This window comes from Meleagris gallopavo, chromosome 1, assembly GCF_905368555.1.
Source record: "Meleagris gallopavo chromosome 1, MGAL_WU_HG_1.1, whole genome shotgun sequence".
Classification (NCBI taxonomy): domain Eukaryota; kingdom Metazoa; phylum Chordata; class Aves; order Galliformes; family Phasianidae; genus Meleagris; species Meleagris gallopavo.
In genome coordinates, this window is record NC_139404.1 from 72,864,504 (window position 1) to 72,890,908 (window position 26,405).

The window sequence follows — 26,405 nt, forward strand, 5'->3', positions numbered from 1 at the left end:
AATTCAGTCTTTAAAACCTGAAGAAGTATGACAAAATATCCTGCAAGAGCATATCCTTCCTGTTGGATTTACTTCTGGTACTCTTATGTAACAAGGTGCACAGGCTTTGCTATTTCATCCCCAACACTATGGCCACCTTCTTGTGGTGATTATAAAATAGTGATGCTTATGCAATGAATGGAAGGGGCTCTCAATCCTGACCAACTTTTTGGTGACAAGGCTCCTTGAATACAGCTGCTCTGCCTGGTTGGGTTTTGATGGTGGTCCTGGAATCAAAGCAATGCCACATTTATCATTAGGTGTCCCTTTCTGAAAGGCTCAATGAACGTGTCTTCCTTCTTTGAATATCTTGAATTAAGTTAGTAGCTTTGTCTCTGTATTACTTCATCATGGACAAAGATACTGGGATGCCAGGTGTTACAAAGCATACAATACCAAAAGTAAGCGTGAATTCCCCTGGCTGGAGATGAAACAGGTCTGCAGGGCTATGAGAGGGAATGGAGCAGGCTCTTGGCAGCACCCAGTCTGGAAGGGATGGAAATCCTCTAAGTTGATATGTAACTGTTCCTACCTGTCACATGTGACCTCATGATGATAAAGCATTGCATGGCATGAAGCTTTTTTCTTAGAGAGGGATTTAAGATGTGATGCACTGGTGAAGATGAAACCTTGTTTCTCACGCATCCTGTCCTTGTGAAATTTTGTTAAATTATGGTTTTCCCACCGATGGGGAAATTCCCCTATCACTAATATTAGCCTCTCAGCATTTTTGACAAGTAATAGTAGAAAGCTATTGTACATGCTCTGTGCTGTGGGGCCCGGGGATTTGCAAGGGAAAATCATGGTACTTTTGCTGTGAATTCATTCTACAAATCTGGAGCTCCAGGGAGTATGTAGGTGGAGAACAACTGCACTGTAGTTCAATGGTCAGGGTATTCCAGATGAGCCTCTTTTGGTACTGAATGAGATTAATGGGCAGCTTGTTCATGAGAATCAGAGAAGAAGCAGAAGAGAAGTCTTAGACTCATAACCCAAAGTATGCACTTGACACAGTTCCATCAAACTGAATGTGAGAGCTCTCTGTTATCATTTTGCATTAATGACTGGGAATTGAAGCATGGATGCACTAATTGATAAACACAGATTTAATTTGAAGGCTACAGTTCCGTACTGTTATGACTCCTTTGTTTCACTCTCACTATTTGAAGGTAGCAGCCAATGGAGGGCGACCTAGGAACTGCACTCATTTCAGCAGCTTCTGTCCAGTGCTTTACCATAAGATCAATGTTCTTTCTAGGACAGTTTTTCCCAGGGTCTCATGTTGTGCTGTTAACTTACACTGTAATGAAATCACAATGTAATGAAATCGTTTTAAAATAATTATTGTTATTCCTCATTCCTCACTCTGTTTTAGTCCTAACCTCTACATTTATTTCCCTGCCCCTCCTTCCCCCACCCCCCCTCTTTTTTTTTTTAATCTAGTTTAGTCAGTTGCCTTTACCTCTCCTGATCCTTTCTTGGACACTATTCTTGTTCAGCTTGTTTTTATTCCTATAACATCCATCCCATCCCATCTCCATGTTCTTTCCTTTAACCAACAGGAACCTGAACATGTCTCTGTTGTTTGAGCCCCAAGTTTCCCCATAAAGCAGGCATGTACAATCTGCAGACTGCATGTGGCTGGGAAAAGCCCATCCTGTTGCTCTTCCTTGCCAAGAGTCCTGGCCTGGCCCTGGGTGCAAAAACCATGTCAGAGTACTATTAATGCTATGTGAGCTGGGAAGGGGCAGTGCAGTGCTAACTCAAGCTATGACAAATACAGCAAAAAATATGCAGCTGTGCTTTCCATTCTGATAAAGGAATTTGAGAATAGGTTTCAAGATTGCAAAAAAAAAATTTTTTTTTTTGATATATTTGCAATCTTATTTTCAGTTCATAAATACATTACCTACAAAATTTCATATGGAATGTCTTGAGTTGAAATCAGATATTCAGCTCAAAAAAAATTTTCATCATGTCTGTTTACTAAACTTTGGTAAGATCTATCTTACCAGAGAAAAGTATCCCTCACTTTACAATCATGCCTTATTCATGTCATTGTTTTTTGGCACTATGTACATTTGTGAACAACTGTTTTGAAGAATGAAGCACAGGAATAGTAAAATTCCATCAAAAATCTCTGGCAAAGAACTTGAGAACTCATTAAGAATTACAGCTACTTTCATTGAACCAGACTGATGTATTAGTTTCACAAAAACAAGGTCAAATATCCTACTAGTTTTATGTTTACATGGTCCTCTTTTGTTTTGTTTTGTTTGAATAAAAAATATTAAAGATTGAAATACTTTGTTAGTTATATATATGAACTAAATTTTATATTTTATGAGGGCTGCTCTGAAATTAATGCCTGCTATTTTATTATGTTTGCCCACAACATCAAAGACAGCTGTTGGTATATCCATAGATGTTGAACTTTTCTGACAATATTCTGTTACATTTTGTTTCTCCATGTAGAAAAAATAGCACCCAATGATATTCATCAGTGCTTCCTGAATTTTGTGGAGATCAAACTGGGTGTGAGCACAGTAGGGTGGTGGGTGATTGTGTTACAGTAGTGGCATCAGTAGTGTAAAAGACAAAGCCACAGTCTGATCAGACATGAAGATTTTCATGAGCAAAGCATACAAGCTCTTGTTCATTGCTGGTGAAAATGAATAGTTAATGATGACTATGTTTTTCACTATGATGAAAAATAGTGTTTTGTAGCTGAGAATCTGCACTATCAAATAGTGTTATTGTGCTCTCTGTATCGGTTGTAGTTTCCATGGAAATAAATAGAAGGCATTACTTTAGTTGTAACCTATGTATATGTGGCCCAAGACAATTCCTCTTCACTCAGTGTGGCCCAGGCAAGCCAAAAGGCCGGATGCCAATGCCCTAAAGCATCTAACAGTAACACTTTTGTCTCCTCCTGTGTAGGCTCAGTGTTGTTGCGCTCCTTATTTTTGTTGGCTTTTATTATTCTTGAGCCAGCCTTGGTCTCCTCTGCTCTTCGGTGGAGTGGCAGACCACCCTAGCAAACCCCAGAGAAGCAATCTGATCCCCCTTGATTTGTCTTAGGCTGGTCAGGAGAGAAAAGTTGTGGTTCACAGGGAAAGTTTTGGTTAATTCCTATTTTCCTGGTAAGGCCTGAGGGTACCTTCTGCTCCCTTTGGTCTGTGCATACATAGACAGGTCAGATGAGGGTTGGGAGAAGCTGGAATATAGTAAGAATGTACTCTTTCAAAATTTAAACTCAAAAATCACCATATACATATTTATTTCCAGACATGGCAAGACAATCTGACTTGATGCTTTTTTGTTATTACAAACAACTAAAATTTTTTTCACTAATGTCTAGGAAATAGAGAACTGTTAAACTCCAAGATATCCCTCTCCACTATATCCAGAGGTCTTGCACAGCTAAAACTTGAACTTTAGAGGCAAAGCGATAAGCCACTAAAACCAAGGTCTTGTCTGCTAGCAGCACTTAAAACAATTGTTCAGTGGCTGACTAGAGGTGACTCCCTTCTGAGCGGAACAGAAGGCCTGATGAGCTGACTGGACCCTACTCACAGGGAAGTCTGCTGCCTCTCTGGGTCCCCGATTAGTGACATTACTGGGAAGTTCCCTGGTCTGGTACAGCCCTCCAATTATTCCCCACTTTTAGTTGTTAAATTTCGCAGTGATAAAGTAGTGGGAAGAAGCCTGAGGGCTATCCAAAGGGAATTCAGGGCACTGGGGCAGTTAGTTGAAGAAGCAAGAGCTCAGGACTTATTTTCCTCGATTCCTTCAGTATTGGAAAAATACTGAGAGAAACAGGAAAACACACCTGATGAACACACAGCAAAGGCTGGTGCCATTGGAGGAATTTTGGTGATTTTTTTTTTTTTTTACCGTGGGGTATTTTATTCAGCATTAGACCTGCTGGTAACAGATGGGGTCTATCTGTCTCAAAGGGGGAAAAGGGTCCTAGCCCAGGATTTGGCACAGCTCATTGAGAAGCTTTTAAATTAGGTTTAATGAAGGATGAAAAGTGGGATAAAACCAGTTTTGCTAGAGATGAGCTTAGGGGGAGCATTGCAGGACAGGGGGTGAGACCAATAGCCTAGCTGAAATGCATCTACACCAATGCACACAGCATGGACAACAAACAAGAGTAGCTAGAAGCCATTATGCAGCAGGAAAATTATGACACAGTCACCACCACTGAAACATGGTGGGATCATTCTCAGGAGTAGTGTGCTGCAGTGGAGGCCTCTAAGATCTTTAGAAGGGATAGGCAAGAAAGGAGAGGCAGTGGGATTGCTCTTTATGTTAAGAGTATTTTGATATTGTAGAGCTCAATGCTGGGAATGATAAGGTCGAGTCATTATGGGTTAGGATCAAATGTAAGGCCAACAAGGCTGACATCTTGGTGGGTGTCTGTTATAGACTGCCCAGCCAGGATGAAGAGAAATGAAGCACTCTACAAGCAGAGAACAGAAGTCACACAATCGCTAGCCCTTGTTCTTGTGAGGGACTTCAACTTACTAACAAATACGAGAGGAAGCAGTCTAAGAGGTTGCTGGAATTTGTGAAAGCTGACACGCTGGTAAGAGAGCCTACAAGGGGAGGCTAGACCAGCTGTTTACAAACAGAGAAGGACTGATAGAGATATAGTAGTTGGAAACCATCATGGGCATAGTAATAAATGAGAGTTCTTGGTTCTTGGGAAAGTCAGGAGGGGAATCAGAAAAAGTGGACTTCCAGAGCCCAGAGTTTGACATGTTCAGGACTATTGAGATAATCCCTTTGGAAACAGTCCTGAAAGGTAAAAGCATCCTGGTAGGCTAGACATTTCTCATGGATGGAAATCTCAAAGACACAGGAGCAGGTCATCCCTGTGTGCCATAAGATGAGCTGCAGGGGAAACGACTGACTTGGCCTAACAGGGAGCTTTTCCAAGACTCCAGGAAAAAAACAATTTACCATATTTGGAAGAAGGATCAGGCAACTCAGGAAGAGTACAAAGGATGTTGTAGGATATGCAGGGAGAAAATCAGAAAGACAAAAGCCTAGGAAGAGCTTAATTTGGCCACCATTGTTAAAGATAATAATATATTAACAGTAAGAGGTGAGCCAAGGAGAGTCTCCATCCCTTACTGGATGTGGCTGGGAACATTACCATTGTGGATGAGAAAAAGACTGAGGTTATCAATGCCTTCTGTCTTTAACAGTCAGACCAGTTATCCTCAGGATACTCAAAACCCTGAGCTGGAAGCTGAGGATAGAGAACAGAATAAACCCCCTACAGTTTAGAAGGAGATAGTTAACAACCTGCTACTCCACCTCTATCACAAGTCCATGGGGCCTGATGGGATCTACCTGCACTCAGGGAGCTGACTAGCAGAAGTGCTTCCCAAACCACTTTCTGCCATCTCCCCAGACCGGAGAGGTCCCAGATGACTGGACACCCATCTACAAGTGTTAGAAGAATCTGAGGAACTGCAGACATGTCAGCCTCACCTTGGTATCAGAGAAGGTAATAGAGCAGACTGTCTTGAGTGCAATCACATAGCATGTGCAGGACAGCCAGGGGATCAGGCCTAGTGATCATAGGTTCATGTAAAGCAAATCCTGCTTGACCAACCTGATCTCCTATGACCAGGTGACCCAACTAGTGGATGAGGGACAGGCTATGAGTGTAGTCTCCCTAGACTTTACTAAAGCCTTTGACTGTGGACAAGGGGATTGACTGTACCCTCATTAAGTTTACAGATGACATCAAGTTGGAAAGAAGTGTCGATCTGCTTGAGTGTAGGATCTACAGAGGAATCTGGATAGGTTGGATCTATGGGCTGAGGCCAATTTTATGAGCTTCACCAAGACCAAATGCTGAGTCCTGCACTTTTGTCACAACAACCCCATGCAATACAGAAGGTTTGGAGCAGAGTGGATGATAAGCTGCATGGAGAAAAGGATCTAGGTGTGTTAGCTGACAACCTGCTGAACATGAGTCAGCAATGTTCCCAGGGGACCAAGAAGGCCAATGGCATCTTGGCTTGTATAAGAAATAGTGTGGTCAACAGGACCAGAGAGCTGATCACATCCATTTACTCTGCACCTCAAGTACTGTGTTCAATTTTGGGCCTCTCACTATAAAAAAAAAAAGACATTGAGATGCTGAGGCATGTCCAAAGAAGGGCAATGAAGCTAGTGAAGGGTCTTGATGACCTCGATGAGGGGATTGGATGTACTCTCAGTAAGTTTGCAGATGACACCAAGTTGGGAGGTAGTGTAAATCTGCCTGAGGGTAGGGAGGCCCTAGATAAACTGGATCGCTGGGCTGAGGTGAATGGGATGAGGTTCAACAAGGCCAAGTGCTGGGTCCTGCACTTTGGCCAAAATAATCCCATGCAGTGTTATAGGCTTGGGGATGTGTGGCTGTATGACTGTGAAGAGGAAAGGGATCTGGGGGTGTTGGTTGATGCTCGGCTGACAGTGTGCCCAGGTGGCCAAGAGAGCCAACAGCATCCTGGCCTGTATTAGAAATAGTGTGGCCAGCAGGAGCAGGGAGGTAATCTCCCCCTGCACTCAGCACTGGTGAAGCTGCACCTCAAGTATTGTGTTCAGTTTTGGGCCCCTCACTACAAAAAAAGACATTGAGGCCCTGGAACGTATCACACTTTTTGTGGTGTGACTGCTGGGCATGTCCATCCAGAGCATGGCTTGTTTTTCATGTTGCTGTTGCCTCTACTAAAATGCACCATACACAGTGCCACTGTGCTAACATCTACCAAAATGATCTCTATAAATGTTTAGCAAATGTTATTGAATGTCAGTGGGTACAAATTTTCTGCATGGAGAAATTCAATTTCACCCCTTTGCTTCATACACACTTTCATGTCAAACGCCATTTTGTCAGATGCCTCTCTGGTACCACCTGTCAGTTGGCAACAAAGTGTAACAGAATATTGGTTGGAAGATTCAACCTCTACTTCCATCCCACCAGCCTCCACCTTTGATGTAATGGGCCAGCATGATAAAACAGGAGGCATTACTTTCGGAGCAAATCTTGCACTTTGTGTCCCCATTGATATGTACTAAGGACAACTTGCTTGACACAATGAGATAGGTCTATCACCTTTGACAATAGCAGAAGTTGGTCTTTCTGGTTTTCTTTCATTCTTCCCAGATGGCTGTGGTATTACTTCTAGGAAAAAAAAAAAATAGTAGTATGAGTGAATAAGAAGATGTGGAAAGAATGTTCTTCAGTAAAAGAAAAGCAGAATTGCTTCTTATTTTCATGAATGAAGGGCAAAATTACCTTGTTTCTTCACCATTCAGCTAGAAAGAATTGCAGTCACTGTGTACAATGTACAATGTAGTACATTTACACCAGGGCCTTTGGGAGAAAGCACTGCTTTTTTTTTTCCTTTTTTTTTTTCCCCCTAGTTCAACAGTGTTATGTGATGGATGGAGTTAATTTCATTGAGTTTTGCATGGCCTTCTTTCTAGTCATCAGCCCTTTGAGAAGCATGGAGGGACCAGTCCCTTCTCAGCAATTATAGGAAATGGATACCTAGATTATGGGCTTTGTCCTATCAGCATAAAGATGTAAAGATATCAAAAACGAAAAAAGAAAAAAGAAAAAAGTATTTCTGTATCAGATTATTTGTGGGACTTCTTTGTTTGTTTGTTTTTACAGCAATAATTCCTCTTTCAGTACAACACAGCACAAATTCAAGCACATTTTTGCATCATGTATGTAGTAACATGAATCCCAGCCCTGGCAACCCACTCTCATTTTTAGTTGATTTTCTAGTGAAGTTCCCTCTACCATCTTCAGGAGAGTCTTCAAGGTTGGACCAGTGAAGATATGCTTCTTGTTCCATTTGCATTTGTACACCTTGAGCTCCATCAGAGTACCCTCTGCCTGAAATTTGTTCCATTAATGTTCCACTCAGTTGGAATGAGGAAAGTCCCAATTACCCCACTCTAGAGCAGCTCAGCTCCTCTCTGTAACAGCAGCTTTTCTTGGTGGAATGCCACATTACCAACCTGATCCTACCACCCTCCCTGCTGCACAGGCAAAGGAGTCATGCCTCTCACTGCAAAGAGTCCAGTCCACTTAGTGTGCTATACACTGACTTCATTCGCCTTAAATGTCTGAGTAAGATCCTGAAAAGAGTATGACAATGTCTCTCCCATATCTTTATCCTCCAAAAAATTACAAGTCTGCTCATACAAATTGTTGAGGGAAGTCCCTAAGGCAGTGGAAGAGATGTGTTATGCATCTCCAGAATCAGGCCATCCGATAATAGGCATTTGAGATAGGCAGTAGGAATTCACCTCTGGAGAGAGTAGTTCCATTTCACTGCTGTAGAAAGTGGCCAAAAACCCACTTTGAGCACACTGTCTAGATGTTAGATGGCTAAGGATAGGAGAGAGAGCAATTTTCACTGAGTTGGAGACCTTGCCAGTGCAAATATATATTACATATAGGATATACTTCTAGAATATAGAATAAATCATAAACATAGCATATAACATTAAAAAAAAACACTGCTTTACAAACAGGATAGCAGATTCTGAAGTGGGAGTAGCGATGAGGCTGGACTAAACTGAAGAGACTTCAACCAGCTAGAAGATCATTTTCCATATGTCAGACCAGAAGCTGCCAGCTTTGTTCAAGCTGAATGATACTCTTCCCCATGATTAGTCTCATTGATTTTATCAACTCTGCTCACAGAGAACTTGATCAGACCATAGTGCTTTGGCCCAGAAAGGGAGCTACACACTGCTGAGTTATCGCTGGGACAGATTTGTCTCCCTGCTGCGCTGGGAAGGAAGAAAACCATGACAGGTCAGTAGCTGACACAGCACATACTTCCTGCTGTTAGATGCCTTGGGAAAGGAAATTAAGGATCCATCAAATTCTCCTTCTTCCCTCCTGGGCTAATAAAATGGCATAGTCAGCAGAGGCTATTATTCCTGTGTGTGAGAAGCAAGCAAGACACAGGATGGCAATAGCCCTTTACATCTTGCATTGGCATGCTGGCCATCATCTGGTCCCAGGTGAGGGTTCTACTCTGCATGAAGAGGGGACAGTGACCAGAGGCTTTACATGACCCAGAGTATAAGGTCAGTACAAAACCCTTGAAAAAAGATGTAGCAACAGTGCATCCAGTGCATTTACTGGTGAACACAAAAGCCATTTACAAGCTGAGGAGAGGAGAAGACAAGGAAAAGAAAAAGGCATGAGTTTATTTTCAGGGCAGAAAGCATGCCATTGAGCACCTACTCAAAGGCAGAGAATTGGTCTGTCACAACACACCATTTGCTGGAGATTTCTAATCCACTGTGATATTATGGCTGATGGCTCAGAGACCTTGCCTTTACTGCCAATGTAATTGGCATGCCTGGATGTTTTTGATTGAGTTTTAGCTGCTCCTGGTGAACCTGCTGAATGGTTCTGCAGGACCTGGATGTAGGCGAAGTCCCATATTACTGATCTACCCCTCTGACTTTCTTGTCTTGCGATTTACAATAACTAGCACTGTTTTTGCACCTCTAAGGTAATTAGAGAAAATGCTTTTCCCCCCCAATTGTTCTACTGGTTTTACAGTTACAAAGCTGAAAGTACCTCATCACTTTTGTTAATTCTTTCTTCCTTTTGAGCTGCCAGTTAGTAATCAATTATTATCCTTGTCATTCATACTGCAGCACAGCAGCTGGTCACAAGAAGCCTCTGTTTCATTGGGCTGGAGCCAATCAAGTCCCTCCAGCTGTCCCTTGCTGCTCTGAATCATAATGGGCAGTACTTGTTGCTTTACAAGTTCCTTTACCAGACTGCCTTTAAATATCGGAAAAATAAAATTAAACTTTATCTCCCAGTTCTACCTAATCTCATAGCACATCTGACTCTGAGAAATTCAAGTAAATTCCCTCATGCTACATTTTTATCAGGGGTGGGGAGATACTCTGTGTCAGCACAACAGATATTTTGGTCATATTTTCCATTTTACAATATGACTGCATTGATATAAAGACTTATAAAGACTGCTGACAGATCAAAGGTTTTAGTGGTAAAATGATGTGAAAGGCAGAGACATTAGCATCCATAAGGTCCTGTCAGGATTTGCAGAACAACGGTTCTGGGCCTCCCAAGTAAAATCTGGCAGGAAGGTCTGTGAGCCCACATAGCAAACGAAAAGAAAATAAGAAAAGGTACAAAGAATATTGGAGGATGTAGTGACCCACAAAATAGTGGCAATTCAAGCTCCAAGGCACCCTGATTGAATTGCAGCAGAGGCAAACACTTTTAGGCTTTGTTCTTGTATGGAGTGATAAGCTCTAAGCCACCAGCAAGGCTTTCGGATGACTTTAATTCAGAGAGAGATACATCAGTATCATTGAATTCCTGGTTGTTTTTGTCCCCAGTATCCACCGATTGATAAAGGTCCTGAGATAAGAAGTCTTGAAGAATACTCAACCAACACAAAATATCAGGGGGAAATGGATTGCTTTGGAGAATTGATACAATCATCTTGTAGAATGTTCTTCTCCATCTAATTTAATCACAAGGAAGAAAAAGATTTCACAACTCTGCTACTGATGTATTTTCATTGGCTTCAGAGGAGCAAGTCACAGGAATAGAAGTTTGGCAAATATCTTCTGCAGCAACTTTTTGCTCTCTGATGTGCCCCAAACAATCAATTTCATGGGAGTATTAAGAGACAAATTAAAATATGGTCTAAGCCCTTACATCCTGTTACAAGAATTTCAGCCCCTGTTGTTAAGGAACCCAATCAGTGTTAACTATACAGTGGCCACCACTGATATTATCTAAAAATCTATAATTTTATTGCTGTTGCAGCTCATACCAATAAAATAATCTCTGCTAAACTGTGAACACACACATACAAGAAGTTTTACAATAGCACTACACACTTCATAGAGTACATGCTTGCTGTGGTGCTTACAATAGCTTTCCCAGATAGGGCATTATTATCTACAGCATTAGAGAAAACAAAATAAATGAAGCGCAGTCACACTTCAGACATTGAAAAACCTGAGGTGCTCAATAAGTGCTTTGCCTCAATCTTCACTGATGGTCAGTCTCCCCGTGTCTACCAAGACCTTGAAGCTCTAGGTATGGGTCAAAGGAGCAGATTCTGTCCCACTGTAACAGTGGAACAAGTCCAAGACCTCCTCGTGAAACTGAACATATATAAATCCATAGGGCCTGATGATATGCATCCCAGGGTTGTGAGAGAGATGGCTGATTTGGTTACCAAACCACTCTCCATCATATTTGAAAAATCATGGCTGCTGGGCAAAATCCCCAGTGACTGCAAAAAGGGAAACATTACTCCCATTTTTAAGAAAGGAAGAAAGGATGACTTGGGGAACTATGTGCTTGTGAGCGCCACCTCTGAGCCTGGGAAGATCATGGAGCAGATATTCCTGGTTACCATGTTAAGGGACTTACGAGACAAAGAGGTGATCTGAGACAGCCAGCATGGCTTCACCAAGGGCAGATCTTGCATAACCAATCTGGTGTCCTTCTACTATGGAAGGACAGCACTAGTAGAAGGGGGAAGGGTGACAGATGTCATCTACCTAGACTTCTGCAAAGCCTTTGACATGGTCCCTCACCACATCCTTCTCTCTAAATTGGAAAGGTATGGGTTTGAAAGATGGACAGTTCAGTGAACTAAGAACTGGTTGGCAGGATGCAGCCAAAGAGTTGTGATCAGTGGTTCTATGTCTGAGTGGAGACTAGTCACAAGTGGTGTCCCTCAAGAGTTGGTCTTGGGACCAGTACTCTTCAACATCTTTATTGATGACATAGACAACAGAATTGAGTGCACCTTCAGCAAGTTTGCAGACAACACCAAGCTGAACGTTAGAGTTGTACAATTAATAAATACACCGACATTACAGTATACAATTAACAAATATACAGATGTTAAGGTATAACAGAGAGTTTAGCTATAATGTTATTACACCAAAGCAGGAAATAGAAATGATAGGTACACTCACCCATGACCTAGGCTCATGTGGGAAACTCCAGTAGAGTGGATCTCCAGAAGAGATCCTTCTCCACTGGCAGTCAGCTCTTAAATGGGTCTAGGAGAGGTGGAGCCAGGCTCCACCCCTTCTGACAGCATAGATGAATTGCCTTCACCTGTGCTCCTGTGGCTGACTCATTGCTCGCCTCAGGGGATTAAAAAGAGGTTCAGGCTGTGATTCAGCAGCCCCATACAGAGTTTATGCAGTGGAGGGAAGCCATCCAGAGGTACCTGGACAGGCTGAAGAAGTGGATCCATGAGAACATAAGGAAGTTCAACAAGGCTAAGTATAAAGGCTGCACTTGAGCTAGATCAGTTCCAGGTATTAATGCAAACCGGAGAAAAATCTCCTTGAGAGCAGTCTTGTGGAGAAGGGCTTAGGTGTCCTGGTAGATGAGAAGCTGGACATGAGCCAGGAATGTGTACTTGCAGCCATTCCCAGTCAGCATCTTTATTAACGATCTTGATGAGAGGATTGAATGCACCCTCAGTAACTCTAAGGGAAAAACCAAGTTGTGAGGGAGTGTTGATCTGCTAGAGGGGAGAAAGGCACTACAGAGGGAGTTTCAATAGGCCAATTGTCAGGTCCTGCATTTTGGTCACAACAACCTCATGCAACCCTATGGGCTTGGAGAGGAGTGGCTGGAAAGCTGCCTGGTGGAAAGGGACCTTGGTGTACTGATGGATAGTCTGTTGAATATGAGCCAGCAGTATGCCCAGGTGGCCAAGAAGGCCAATGGCATGCTGGCTTGTATCAGGAATGGTGTGTTGAGCAGGACTAGGGAAGTCATCTTGTCCCTGTACTGGGCATTGGTGAGGCCTCAATTTGAGTACTTGTTCAGTTTTGGGCACCCCAATTCCAAAAAGACACTGAGCTGCTGAAGCGTGGTTCAAAAGGCAGCAAGGCTTGTGAAGGGCTTGGAGAATATGCCCTATGAGGAGAGACTGAAGTCTGGAGAAGAGGAGGCTGAGGCAACCCTGTTGCTCTCTTCAAATACCTGAAAGGTAATTGCAGTGGGGGTGGGGTTGGTCTCTTCTCACTGAGACAGCTGGCAGGATGAGGGGAACTGGCCTCAAGTTGCACCAGGGAAGGATATTAGGAAAATCTTTACAGATAGGGCTGTTAATCACTGGAATAGGCTTCCCAGATAGGTGGCTGAGTCACCATCCATGAATCCCTTTTGGATGCAGTGATTTAGTGGTGCGTTGTTAGAGTTAGGGTAGTATGGTTAGGTTGTGGTTGATGACTTGATGATCTTTAAAGTCTTTTCCAACCTGAGCAATTCTATGATTCCACTTGTCAACATCTGTGCCCTCCTGGTGGTGAGGATGCCTCAGTATTCTTTGTACTGAGGTACAACTCTCAGAGAGGCTACAATCACAAGATACAGTGATGTTTGGATGTATCCCACAACTTAAATAAGTTACTGTGTTTGTCAAGCCTGGCAGGGATGGTATGCGTTACCCTCCTCTTGAGTTTTATCAGTTCTGTTCAGAGGACTGAATTTCTTCGGTATGAAGGTTGCATTAACACAGACAGAGCACTGCACTATGGCAGGTAGATTGCTTTGGATAATTTAATAGCCTTTCAAGTTGCTTTGATTATCTCCATATGGCCTGCTACAGTGTAGATGGCCCTTTTGAAAAGCAGTGTGTTTTGTCATTGCACACTTCAGGGGTAGAATTACTTTTTCGTAAAGTACCAGCACCAGGGCATGCTCTGCTGCTGTCTTTCTTGTTTATAATCTGCACTCTGCTTTGGTGTAGAGATCTGCTGTTGCATGGTGCTAATTACCAGACTTGCAGTTGTGAAGCCTCTTGACTCTCAAGGAAAAGAGAACTCAGGTGGAATGAGCTGTGCCTTTCAAAAAGCAAGAATTTTCAAAGAAAGGGCAATTTCTGAAGTATGAAATCACAGGATCACAGAATCACAGGGGTTTGAAGGGACCTACAGAGGTCATCTAGTCCAACTTCCCTGCTAAAGCAAGTTCCCTACAGTAAAGTAGGTTGCACATGAAAGTGTACAGGTGAGTTTTGGATATCTCCAGACAAGGAGACTCCACAACCTTTCTGGTCAGGTTGTTTCAGTGCTCTGTCACCATCACAGTAAAGAAGTTCTTTCTTGTATTTGTATGGAACTTCCTGTGTTCCAGGTTGTACCTGTTGTCTCTTGTCCTGCTGCTACATGCTGCTGAGGAGATCCTAGCTGCAACCATTTTACTCCTGCACTTTGGATATTTATTCTTATAATAAATTTTTATCCTATCATTAAAAAATGATAGGATACCCTCTCAGTCTTCTCCACACTAAACAGTTCAAGATCTCTCAGCCTTTCCTTGTACAGGAGATCCCCTAATAATCTTTGTGACATTTTGCTGGATTCTCTTGTCCTCTTTGAACAGAGAAGCCCAGAACTGGATGCAGTATTCCAGATATAGCCTCACCAGGGCAGAGTAGAGGAAGAGGAGAACTTCTTTTGGCGTGCTGGCCACACTCTCTTTAATGTGCCCCAGAGTACCATTGCTCTTCTAGGCCACAAGGGCACACTGCTGGCACATGGTCAACTTGTCCACCAGGGCATCTAGGTCCTCTGCAGAGTTCCTTTCCAGCAGGTCAGCCCCTAACCTGTACTGAAATGACCTCATGAAGGGTCCCAAAAGGCCTGGTAGAAAAAAGAGATTTGCAGAACTGTCACACAGACTCTTTGCGAAGAGCTCAATTCCACCCTAGTGAGTGACTTTTCCACATGAATAGTGGGAGTCTTATGCCATTGAAATCCTCTAGGTACAGAACTCATGCAGATTTTCACTGACAGTAGGTTCCAAGAACCTCCAACGTCATCTCTGAGGCTCTTCTGATAGAACTAGTCTGTGAAGAACAGCATGGGAATAAAGGGAGAGATTTACGGTTCTCTCTCTCCATATTGTCTTAGAAGAACTATTGGTAAAACCCATAACATCCATTATTCAAGACATGCAGATTAGCACTGTGTATTTATTTGATTTATCTCACACCTATCAAGCAAAAAGAGAAATTGTAAAAATGTATTTTGAAGTTACACGAACACTGAAGGATCAAGTGTAAGCATTTACTTTTTTATTTCTTTAAATTTCAAAAAAATAAAATTAATTTTAAAAGGAAAAAATAGTTTGTGTTTCCATATATCTTATTAAAATACTCATATCTTATTAAAATACTTCTTTTAATCCTCTGTGGGTTTTGACATGGCAACATTATAAAAACTGGCAAGTCTCAACAGACAGTTTAAAGTATGATGAATTTCGCACGTTTTGAGATAAAAAGATACACTGCTGGAATTTTATGCTCAGAAGATAGACCTTTGTTTTGGACTTTTCTACACATGTCTTGCAGATTTGTCGGAATACATTCAGAATAACTAAGAAAAAACTTTGGTGTTGTGGTACTTATCTGAACATAGAAGTGGGATCTTCAAATTCTAGGTAGCCTCTGGGACATGGTGCCACACCACTAGTCTCAGCAGGAGATGGGCTGGTATAGTACAGCAATTCTGCTGCAATTTTTCCCAGTGCAGCACTGAACTTTTGCTGTCTCTAGAACTAGGGACACTGGTGAAGAAAGATGATATAACTTTGGCTCTTCCCCCTTCCTTCACTGTGTGGGACAGAACTTTGCCTCATGAGGGAATTAATCTCAGCCAAATGGCAGTTTCATTCCCTTGTGTTTTTTGTATCAAAGTTTTGCCAACATCTTCCCAGAAGTTACTCCAGATACATGGGAAAGGAGAAACAAAAGGATAAATGAAACTAAACTTCCAGGCAGATTTTGGTTTACTGACTCCTACTAATATTTACCCTACTTTTTCACCTTTTTCAATTTTCTCCATCAGCATATCTGATGAATAATACCTTTCCTAGTAATGTCACTATACTCTCATCCTGCTTTGTCTCAGATATCCCAAAGAAAGTAAAAGTCTTCCAGTTAGATCATAGTACACATACTGAAATGGACCACAACAATTGGGCTGCATCAAAAGAAGGGTTGCCAATACGGAGAGGGAGGTGACTGTTCCTCTCTATTCCACCCTTGCGAGGCCCCATTTGGAATACTGCATCCAGGCCTGAGGCCTCCAATACAGGAAAGATGAGGAGCTGTTGGAGCAGGTCCAGAGGAGGACCACAAGATGATCAGAGAGCTGGAGCACCTCTCCTACAAATACAGGCTGAGGGAGTTGGGCTTGTTTAGTCTGGAGAAGGCTCAGAGGAGACCTCATTGTGGCTTTCCAATACTTAAAGGGAGCTTATAAACAGGAGGGAAAATAGCTTTTTACATGAGTAATTATGATAGGACAAGGAGGAATAATTTTATATTTTATATATTTTTATAGCAGGATCTATGCCAGATAAGGTATTGTGTGCTGTTGCTGTTTAGCTTTCTGCTGTTATCACTTAAGTGTGAAATCCAAAGGCTCAAACTTGCTTTTAGATCAAGACTAAAGGCAAGACATTTCTTAAAGCAGTGATCACACCAGGAACAGCAATAATAAAACTGGCATTAGATTTTACTACTTTGAGACTCAACTCTACAACTGTAACTATATAGATCAACTTATTTTCTTTGTGTGAATATTACTTTGCTGATACTAGGTGCACATCACAGGTATGACTACCTTAAGAGAGTAATTTTGTGAGACACGCTGAAAATGCACTTCCGCATCCTCAGTTTTCTCCCTTTCAGTTTCATATGACAATGTTTTCTGCTTTGTTCAATTAATATCTACACCGTCTTTTTCTAAATCTCAATTTCCAGTAATTTTGCCCTCCTTTCTCTTCCCCCAGAATCTGAGGTTTGTAGTTCATAGTTTCCTGAATATACAAGTTGCCTCTTAATATCCAACCAAAAAGTTAAGTCTAATAAAAATGCAAAACAAACTGCAGGACAGATCAACATCCACATGTGGGCTAGTGGATGAAATTCTCCTTGTCTTCATTGGAATTCGTAATGTGAAAATCAGAGTGTTGAAGGGTGTCCATGGGAAAAGTGCTACTGGTTTTTCTTGTGATAATAAACAAGTCTTTTCAGTATCGTCTGGTGGCTCATTCTTTACAGCTACAGTTTTCTATTCAGTTTGATCAGCCACTTGGAATTCCCAAGTGTCAGCTGCAGTTTAAAAACTGCTTTCCAAAGGGCAATTATGCAGCCCTATTTTAAGATTCTTAAGTACCTGCTCTTAGAAGCAGAAGTGTGGATTTAGGCACCCATGTTAAAAATTTAGCCTACATCAGAACACTACCATTCAGACTCCAAACCTGGGCAGTGAACTAGAAGTTGATGCTCTACACTTGTCCTGTTGCAGTGTCTACCCATGGCTTGCTTATTGCCAAAGAAACAAGAGTTTACTGCCCTCTTAAGAAAATGCCTTCACAAGAGCTAACACAAGGTAATACCAGTCCTCAAAGTGATGTTGGTGGCTTGATGAGAAATCTGTCCACTGCCTTCAAATTTGCATCCTGATTTGGATGATTACTGCCCAAGATTTTTTATTGTCTGTGTTTAGTACATCAACTGTTATGAAATTATATTAGTATTAATAAGAACTACTTTGGCTTTACCAGACCTTCTTGCATAACTGCCAAATCTAGAAGGAACAGAGTGAACACAGAATCATAGAATGGCTTAGGCTGGAGGGGACCTCAAAGCTCATCTAGTCCCAACCCCCCTGTCATGGGCAGGGCTGCCAACCACTAGATCAGGCTGCCCAGGATCCCATTCAACATGGCCTTGGATGCCTCCAGGGATGGGGCATCCACAGCTCTGGGCAGCCTGTTCCACTGTCTCACCACTCTCTGAGTAAAAAATTTCTGCCTAACATCTAACATAAATCTCCCCTCCTATAGTTTGAAATCATATCCCCTTTCTCTTCTCCAGGCTAAATAAACCCAGCTCACTCAGTCTTTCTTCATAGAAGAAATGATAATACTTCTGATCATCTTCATGGCTGTCCTCTGGACCTGATCCAACAGCTCTGTATCCTTCCCCTACTGGAGGCCTCAGTCTTGGACACAGTACTCCAGATAAGGCCTAACAAGGGCAGGGTAAAGGGGGACAATCGCCTCCCTTCTCCTGCTGACCACCCGTCTTTTGATGCAGCCCAGGATACTGTTGGCCTTCTGAGTTTCATCAGTCCTAGGCGCATCCTTACCTATAATATTCCATTTGAAGGCATCCTCAACTTTTAACTAGCCTGGGCTCTCCGAATCTGTTTTTCAGCTATAAGATCTTTGCAGCAGGGGCAGATTCATGCCACCAATAGCAGAAGGGTTTCACTACTCTGCTTTTAAAGTATTTTTAATTGTTCAATTCTGGTAGCCAACAGTTTCAGAAATGTCAGTGAGGACACAACTGCTGCTTTGAGTGGAACACTTCCTTTGTTTTTCCAGACAATAAGCCCTTTCCATACATTTATACATGTTCACCATATTGTTCTAAGAAGAAAGATTTGGAGCTGTATAGATTTATCCTGTGGCTAAGAGAATTTTATTTCATGTACAGTAGTTTCTGGTGCAAGATAAGAAGGGTTCCATGTAAAAGTCCTGCAGCAGGAGAATCATAAGAACAGAGATTTTTCTTTCCTTCCAGAATGGAAATCTTTCTTTCGCTACCCAAACATATCTTGATACTTTAGCATATTATTAATAAAAACTCAACAGATATTTTAGTCTAAAACCCAGATATTCATTAAACCTTCATAGCAAAATTCTCTGATAAAATCATTGCTTCCTTTGGAGGACATTCATCTTGACTGGAAAACCATTTGCAAGTCTTGTTCTCCAAACCACAACTGATACTCGGGTGACAGTTATAACTGTATAACTGGATGATTTTTAGTTTGCTTTTTTTTTTTTTTTTTTTTTTTTCATTCTGTATTTGTTGAATATAAAACTGATTGAAAATATGGTCAAAACATCCGTGCAACAGCAGTGCTATTTCTGCCCTGGTTAGAAGCCTTGTGGGATTCTCACTGCTGTGGTAACTTCTGGTTCCCTATTGGAAGAGTATGCAAATTGCACAAATAATATAATCACAGAATTATAGAATCATCAAAGTTGAAAAAGACCAGATCATCCATTCCATCCATCTGTCTATCAACACTATTTCCCCACTAAACCATGGCCCTTAGTACAACATCGAAACATTTCTTGAACATCCCAAGGGATTGACCTTACCTCCCTGGGCAGCCCATTCCAGTGCCTGATCACTCTTTTGGAGAAGAAATTTTTCCTAACATCCAATCTGAATCTCCCCTGATACAACATGAGGCTATTCCCCATTGTCCTGTCTCCAGTTACTCAGGAGAAGAGGCCAATCCCCTGCCACAACTTCCTTTCAAGTAGTTGTAGAGAGCAATAAGGTCTCCCCTGAGCCTCCACTTCTCCAGACGAAACAATCTCAGTTTCCTCAACTGTTCCTCATAAGACTTGTGCTACAGATCCCTCACCAGCTCTGTTGCTCCTCTCTGGACATGCTCCAGGGCCTTGATGTTTTTCTTGCATTGAGGGGCCCAAAACTGAACACAGCTGGGGCAGCCTCACCAAGACTGAGTAGAAAATGATGATAACTTCCTTGATCCTACTGGCAACGCTACGATACAAGCCAGAATGCCATTGGTCTTCTTGGCTACTTGAGCACACTGCTGTGTTACGTTCAACTAAGTGTTCGCTAGCGCCTCCAAGTCCATTTCTTTTACACAGTCTTCCAGCCCCTCTGCCCCAGTCGTGTAGTGTTGCCTGGGGTTATTGTGGAAAATGTGCCAGACCTAGCACTTGGTCTTCTTAAACGTCATCCTGTTGCCCTCAGCCCAGCTAACCAGCCTGTTCAGATTCCTCTGTAGGGCCTTCCTACTCCCAGGCAGATTGACACTTCCTGCTAACTTGATGTCATCTGCAAACTTACTGAGGGCGCATTCAATGCCATCATCCAGGTCATCAGTAAAGATACTGAACAGGACAGGCCCCAGTACCAATCCGTGGGAAACACCACTTTTGTGATCAGTCACCATCTGGATTTAACTCCATTCACCACTACACTCTGGTCCCGGTCCTTCAGCCAGTTCTTTACCCAGTAAGGAACGTATCTGGCCAAGCCATAGGCTGCCAGCTTCTCCAAGAGAATATTGTGGGAGACGGTGTCAAACGCTTTGCTGAAGTCTCAGTATCAACAGCCTTTCCCTCATCCATCAGTCTGGTCACTCAATCATAGGAAGAGATCAGGTTGGTCAAGCAGGGCCTGTCTTTTGTGAACTCATGCTGGTTGGGCCTGATCTCCTGGTTGTTCTGCACATACCATGTGACCTCCCTCAAAATGATCTGCTCCATTACCTTTCCTGGCACCAAGGCCATGCTGACAGGCATGTAGTTGCCTGGATCCTCGTTACATACCTTCTTATCGATGGGAGTCACAATGGTAAGCCTCCAATTTCTGGGACCTCACCAGTTGACTGGGAATGCTGACAGATGGTGGAAAGCTTGACAGTCAGCTCCACCATTTCTCTCAGCACCCTCACCTGGATCCCATCTGACCACATGGACTTGTGATAGTCCAGGTGGAGTAGCAGGTCTCTAAATGTTTCCACTGAATTGTCAATGTTTATTCTGCTTCCCATCCAAGATTTCCAGGCCACAGGTAGAGTACCCTGAGAATAACTGATCTGAATTTTAAAGACAGATATAAAGAAGGCATTTAGAACCTCGGCCTTTTCCTTATCTTCAATGGCCAAGTTCCGTGACACATTCAGTAAAGAATGGAGACTCTCCTTAGCCCTTCCTCTTACTGTTAATATATTTGTAAAAAGTTTTTGTTTATTTTTACCCCAGCGACCAAGTTGAGGCTTTTGCCTTAGTTTTCTCCCTGCTGCCTAGTTATTCCAAATCCGATGTTACTTTGTTATGTTCTTCCTACAGCATCCCCTATTTTAGATGTTGTAAAACCAGATGTTTCCTTTTATGTTCCTACCAATCACAGTAAAAAAAAGAAAAATACCCCACACCCTAATATGAAAAAAAAAAATAATAATAATAATAAAAAAATGACAAATGAGAGTATGAGTGCAGTACTTGGTAATGCCAAGACCCTCATATTAGTTCCAAAACAGGATGCTGCCATGCATGTCTAATATTCCTTTTCTACTACAACCCAAAACAATTTATCTTGCTTTCAGAGATATAAATTGCATGAAAAATCAGCAGTCATATTGCACAGAGCAAAACTGCATCTGCTTCAACAAAAGCAGACACAGGTTTCATTAGTTTTTCTTTAAGAGATGAAAACAGAGGTGTTCTACTTGGACATAGTATACAGCAAAATCTCTTACCACTGCTATTTGCTCTGATATGTCACTGCAGTGACACAACCATCTCGTTTGTTAGTTATATCTCAGACTACCTTTGCTAATTCCTTGTCCTTTCATCTGAATAGAGCTAGTATAAAAATCATATCTTATTCTGGTCAGTCATAAGGCAATTCATCCCATCTTTGATTAGAGGTGTTCATACCTCATATGTGCATATGCCATAGTTTGTTCCACAACAAACAGACAATCTCAATTTTAGGATACAGTTATCAGTAAAATTTCAAGGGATTTATTAACACTGCCTCTTGATCTGTGGAAGGTAACAATTTACATAGTTTGGGAAAATGCACCTAAAAAAATCCATAGCCTGCACTTTTTCTAACAACAGGCTGCTATTTATTATTGGCAGAAACAGAGCACAGGCTTTAAAATTTAAGGAAAAAAAGAAAAAAAAAAAAAAAAAAGACCTCTGGCAATGAGGAAATGAGCCTAGACATTTTTTATGAATGGGATAGAGCTGCTTAACTCTGACTGGCTTGCTTTCTTTTCTTCCTATTCACATCACTCAAGTCCCACCTTATTGCCTTAAATGGCATCTTGTTCCCTGGCAGCAGGACAAGTATCTGTTTGATGTCAGCACCCTTTTATTTTCTTAAAAGCATCTTTTTGCAAGCCAGTAAATTGAAAATGACTACCGCGTCGAGAACTAGCCAATTTCCAGCATTCTCTGCAGAACTGGTCTGCTTTCACATTTAAGAGATATCATTAATTTTCTAATGAATAATGAGATCAGAGAGCTTGCATGCTGTATTATGTGTAGCAAAATGCTTATGTAAATCAGTTTGACTGTGGTAGCTTCCCAGGGAACTTTAAAGCTTATCATATCATTAAATCTGATAGCAATTCTTTTTTTCTTTTTTCTTTTCTTTTTTTTTCGTAAGGAGAAAGGTCTATTCACCACCTATTTGTAGTAATACATTTATAATAAGAAATACATGTTTATAATATGAAAGAGAAAATAAGGCTACTAGATCATATATGAGATAGTGCAACCAGAAATTACTTACTGTTTGCAAGCTGCACCCTGTATTGAGTGAAAAAGCAGCCTATATTTTTACATAGTTTAACCTTGTGATATACATTGAATACAGTGAAATCCTTGTTAAAGCCCAGTTAGCTTTTGATGCCGATTTCATTTTTCTAGGCTCCCTGCAGAAGATAAAAAAGCTCTTCTAACACTTCATTTTCAGTGACCTTAAGAATACCTTCCCCTTATTCCCCTTCTTTCCCACATTAAAGGATGATCTCAAAGAAATTAAAGGAAAATGTACAACTTCCTTGTAGTTTAGTTTTAGCATCTTAGTGACAGAGATGCTTCTGATTTAATACCAAGGCTAAAAGCATTAGGATAACATTTTTCCAGTGTCACTGAGATCAGCTCTATGGATTCTAGTCCTCATATGTATCACCCAGAAAACTTAATTAATCTTCCTGTTTCCTTCCTCTGCTGCTTGTGCTGAAAACAAAGAGCATTTAATTTGCAAGTACTGTTAATTCTGCAAGTTACAGTATTTATTTAGTATTTGTTTCTCCCCCAATTCTTACAGCATTTTTCCAAAGGGAATTTTTTGCTTTCTAGGCATGTAAAACTGCTCCATTAAACCAAGGTGAGGTGACACATCCTCTTAGTTCACATCATGGAGGATTACAGTGACTTCCACCACCCATCCATGAGGTGAGTAGCACTTGTGAGTCAGGGAACACATGGTAAGTAGGTGTGGGTTGATAGGAAGACAGGAAATTCCTCTTCCACCTTAGACCCTTCAATGTTAAATATTAGATACATTTTTTTTCACGTTTGTTAGAAAATGAGCAAGAACGCATCTGCTCCTTAGGGATGATGAACTGAAATTGGTGGTGACTGGATGGGGTAAGAGGGGGGAATCGTCTATTCAGCACAACAAAGTTAAGACTGTTTAAATGCTTTCCTGAACAAGGGTCAATAGAACTAGCTCTCTCACCGAACAATGCATTATTACTAATGGAAGCAGCTAGCATCCAAATAGACATCCAAACTTCTTGGTGCTTCGACTACTTTTTGCTGCTACTTGCAGGCCAGTTGGCTGCTAAGCACTTACAGAAATGAAGCACAGAAATCTGCCAAGAGAGCCATTCAACTCTGAAGTGCTGGTTTAGAGGGCAATGGCATGAGATGGTGAATTGAAGGTGGTGTGAGGGAGGCGTGGACTCACTTTGAACTCAAGAAGCAAAGAACACCTTTTTCTATCAAAAACTTGGGCAACTCATGATCAAGTTATAATATGAGAAAAATGCAAAACAAAGAAACATACTGGCAGATTTAAGAAGAAATCTGATTTTTCAATGTCGTATCACAAAACAACACTGTTTTTGTCCTAGCATAAATATACTGTTTTGTAACTAGCACAGATATTTGAATGTCCCTTGTCCAACTGTGAATAAAATGGATGTATCCATAAATATACTGATTTTACAATACATATGGATTCACTCAAAGCTCTTCTCAAACAATTTTTCCCTTCTCCACATGTAATTTTGGATCTATCCTTCATATGTGGATAATCCACAAACATTTAAGTAATTTTCAGTAGTATTTGCTATCTGGCCTTTTCTGCTCTCCAGTTTCGTATTTGATGTAATAACAGGAACACAGAAGTATTACCAGTGAGAGACTACACACTGAGTATGTGCACATTTAGCTCTGTGTACAGCAAGGTTATTTGTTCTGGAAGTTCTGGCATAGATCATGAGCCTCTAGATATTCCCTCCCATTTTCATGATCTCAGCTAAATCTAGCTGTCATGGGAAACTCTGGACTTCAAGGAGATGACAGTCAGGACAATGCCAGGCAGCACTGGAAAAGCTTCAGGTGCAGATCTATGACCAACAAAGAGAATGGGACAAGGTGTTTAAAAATGTGCGTGGGTCATAGTTGTGTTGGCCAGGTCATTTTGGTCAGCCTGGAGCTTGCTACTGAGTTGTGACAAGATTAAAATTCAAAGAAAGCTAGGTAAAAACAACCTTGCCCCATACTGACCTTTCTGATCATCTGCATATTTTCCAGAAGGAATATGGCAAATCATGCACTCTGTCATTTATTGTTTAGGAATAGTTCTTTTCCTAACATATCTGTGGGTATGTGAAGACAAATGAGCTGTTAGGCACTGATTTACCAAAGATGAATGTTGCTCAACCAAACCGAAAACCTTCTACCATAAGAAGACTAGATTGTGGGTGAAAGAGGAGCGTCTACCTCTACTTGAGCAAGGCTTTTGACTATGTCTCCTACAATATTCTTGCATGCAATGTTAGGATGTTATGATCTGGATGGATAAAAAAATGGTTGAATGACGAGGCTCACAGGGTAATGTTTAATGGGTGTTATTCTACCTGGAGATGTAAAACAAACTGTAGGCATCTGTCTCTGTAGCTGCAGACCTGTTTAATGTCTCTATCAATGACATGGAGGGCGTGGTGAAGTGCTTAAAAATTTTCAGATGACATCATGTTGGGAAGATCACCAAATAAGCTGTAGGTCAGGCTGGCCATTCAGAGAGACCTAGGCAAATTGTAGAATGGACCAAAGTTTACAAAATGCAACAAGGACAACTGCAAAATCTTGTACTTGGGAAAGAATAACCTCTAGCAACAGTGCAAGCTTAGAACTGGCTGGCCTGAGGGCAGCTCTGCTGAAAATGACCTGGTTATCTAGGTAGGCAGCAACCTAAACACAAAGCAGCAGTGTACTCTGGCAAGACAATAAGTCAACAGTATCCTGGACAGTATTTGCAGAATAACTGGATTGAGGAAGTGATCATTTTGCTCTAGTCAGTACTCATTAGACCATAACAAGCATGTGTTACTAAGTGCAACTAAGATACCAACACAGTGGAGGGAGTTCAGTGAAGTGACACCAAGATGATAAGGAGGCTATAGCATGTACTCTATGTGGAGGCGCAGTGAATGGGGATTGTTCAGCTTTGAAGTGTAAAAGCTCTGGTTACTGAACAGATGGAGTTAGATTTTTCACAGTGGTGCAAAGGCAAGAGAAAAAAATAGACAAGGAACATAATTGAAACAAGAGTGATTCTCACTGGTTGTAGGAATAACTTTTTCACCTTGAAGTCAATAAAAATTTGGAACAAGTTGCCCAGAAAAGGTCATGCACTCTCCACCTGGGGAATTTTTCAGAACCTTGACATGGATATAAAGGAAAGAGTTCAGCAAAGAGCTACCAGGATGATAAGGAACTGAAGCATCTCTCCTGTGACGAGATGCTGAGGGAGGTGCAACTGTGCTAGGGCGAGATTCTTTTCAATAGCATGCAGCAGTAGAAGAACAATGGGCAATGAGCAGAAACTGGAATGCAGGAAGTTCCATACGAATGCAAGAAAGAACTTCTTTACTGTGATACTGACAGAGCATTGCAACAGGCTGCTCAAAGAGATTGTGGTGTCGTCTTCTCTGGGGGTATTCAAGTCCCATCTGGAAACTTTCTCATGCAATCTACTGTAGGGAACCTTCTTTAGCAGGGTGGTTGGACTCAGTCATCTCTAGAGGTCCCTTCCAACACCTACAATCCTGTGATTCTGTTTAGCCTGGAGAAGACTCAGGATCTTATCAATGAGTGTAGATATGTAAAGAGTGGGTACAAAGAGGATGAGCCATGCTATTTTTAGTGGCACCCATTGCCAGGACAAGAGGGAACAAGCACAAGCTGGAACACAAGAAGTTCCTTCAGAATATCAGGAAGCACTTCTTTATCGTGCTATTGATGGAATCTTGCACAAGTTGCCCAGAGGGATTATGGAGTCTCCTCCTTGGAGAAGGTCACGGAGTTATCTCTTGATTTGAGACCATGGCAGGGGCGCAAACCCAGAGGGAGATGAAAGGAGGGGGGGAAGGGTGAGGCAGCGGTCGGCCCTGGCCCAGCGGCCAAA

The 26,405-nt window shown here is 41.7% G+C and overlaps 2 long non-coding RNA genes across 4 annotated transcripts in view; one reads left to right on the forward strand and one right to left on the reverse strand.

The window, feature by feature from the left end:
• The window catches only part of LOC146545410 (uncharacterized), a 155,006-nt gene that overhangs the window by 37,979 nt on the left and 90,622 nt on the right, over positions 1 to 26,405 (forward strand). For 2 of the 3 annotated variants that reach the window (XR_014885921.1, XR_014885915.1), the window contains one exon: positions 23,066 to 23,161. The exons of the other annotated variant lie outside the window; for it this stretch is intronic. This is a non-coding gene — a long non-coding RNA (uncharacterized LOC146545410). The remainder of the gene's footprint in view (positions 1 to 23,065; positions 23,162 to 26,405) is intronic. 3 annotated transcript variants of the gene reach the window in all.
• On the reverse strand, positions 1,065 to 12,155 carry LOC146545412 (uncharacterized). Its single transcript, XR_014885923.1, has 3 exons — positions 12,070 to 12,155; positions 7,166 to 7,234; positions 1,065 to 1,339 (listed from the first exon to the last, which is right to left on the reverse strand). It is a non-coding gene; the product is annotated as an uncharacterized LOC146545412 (long non-coding RNA).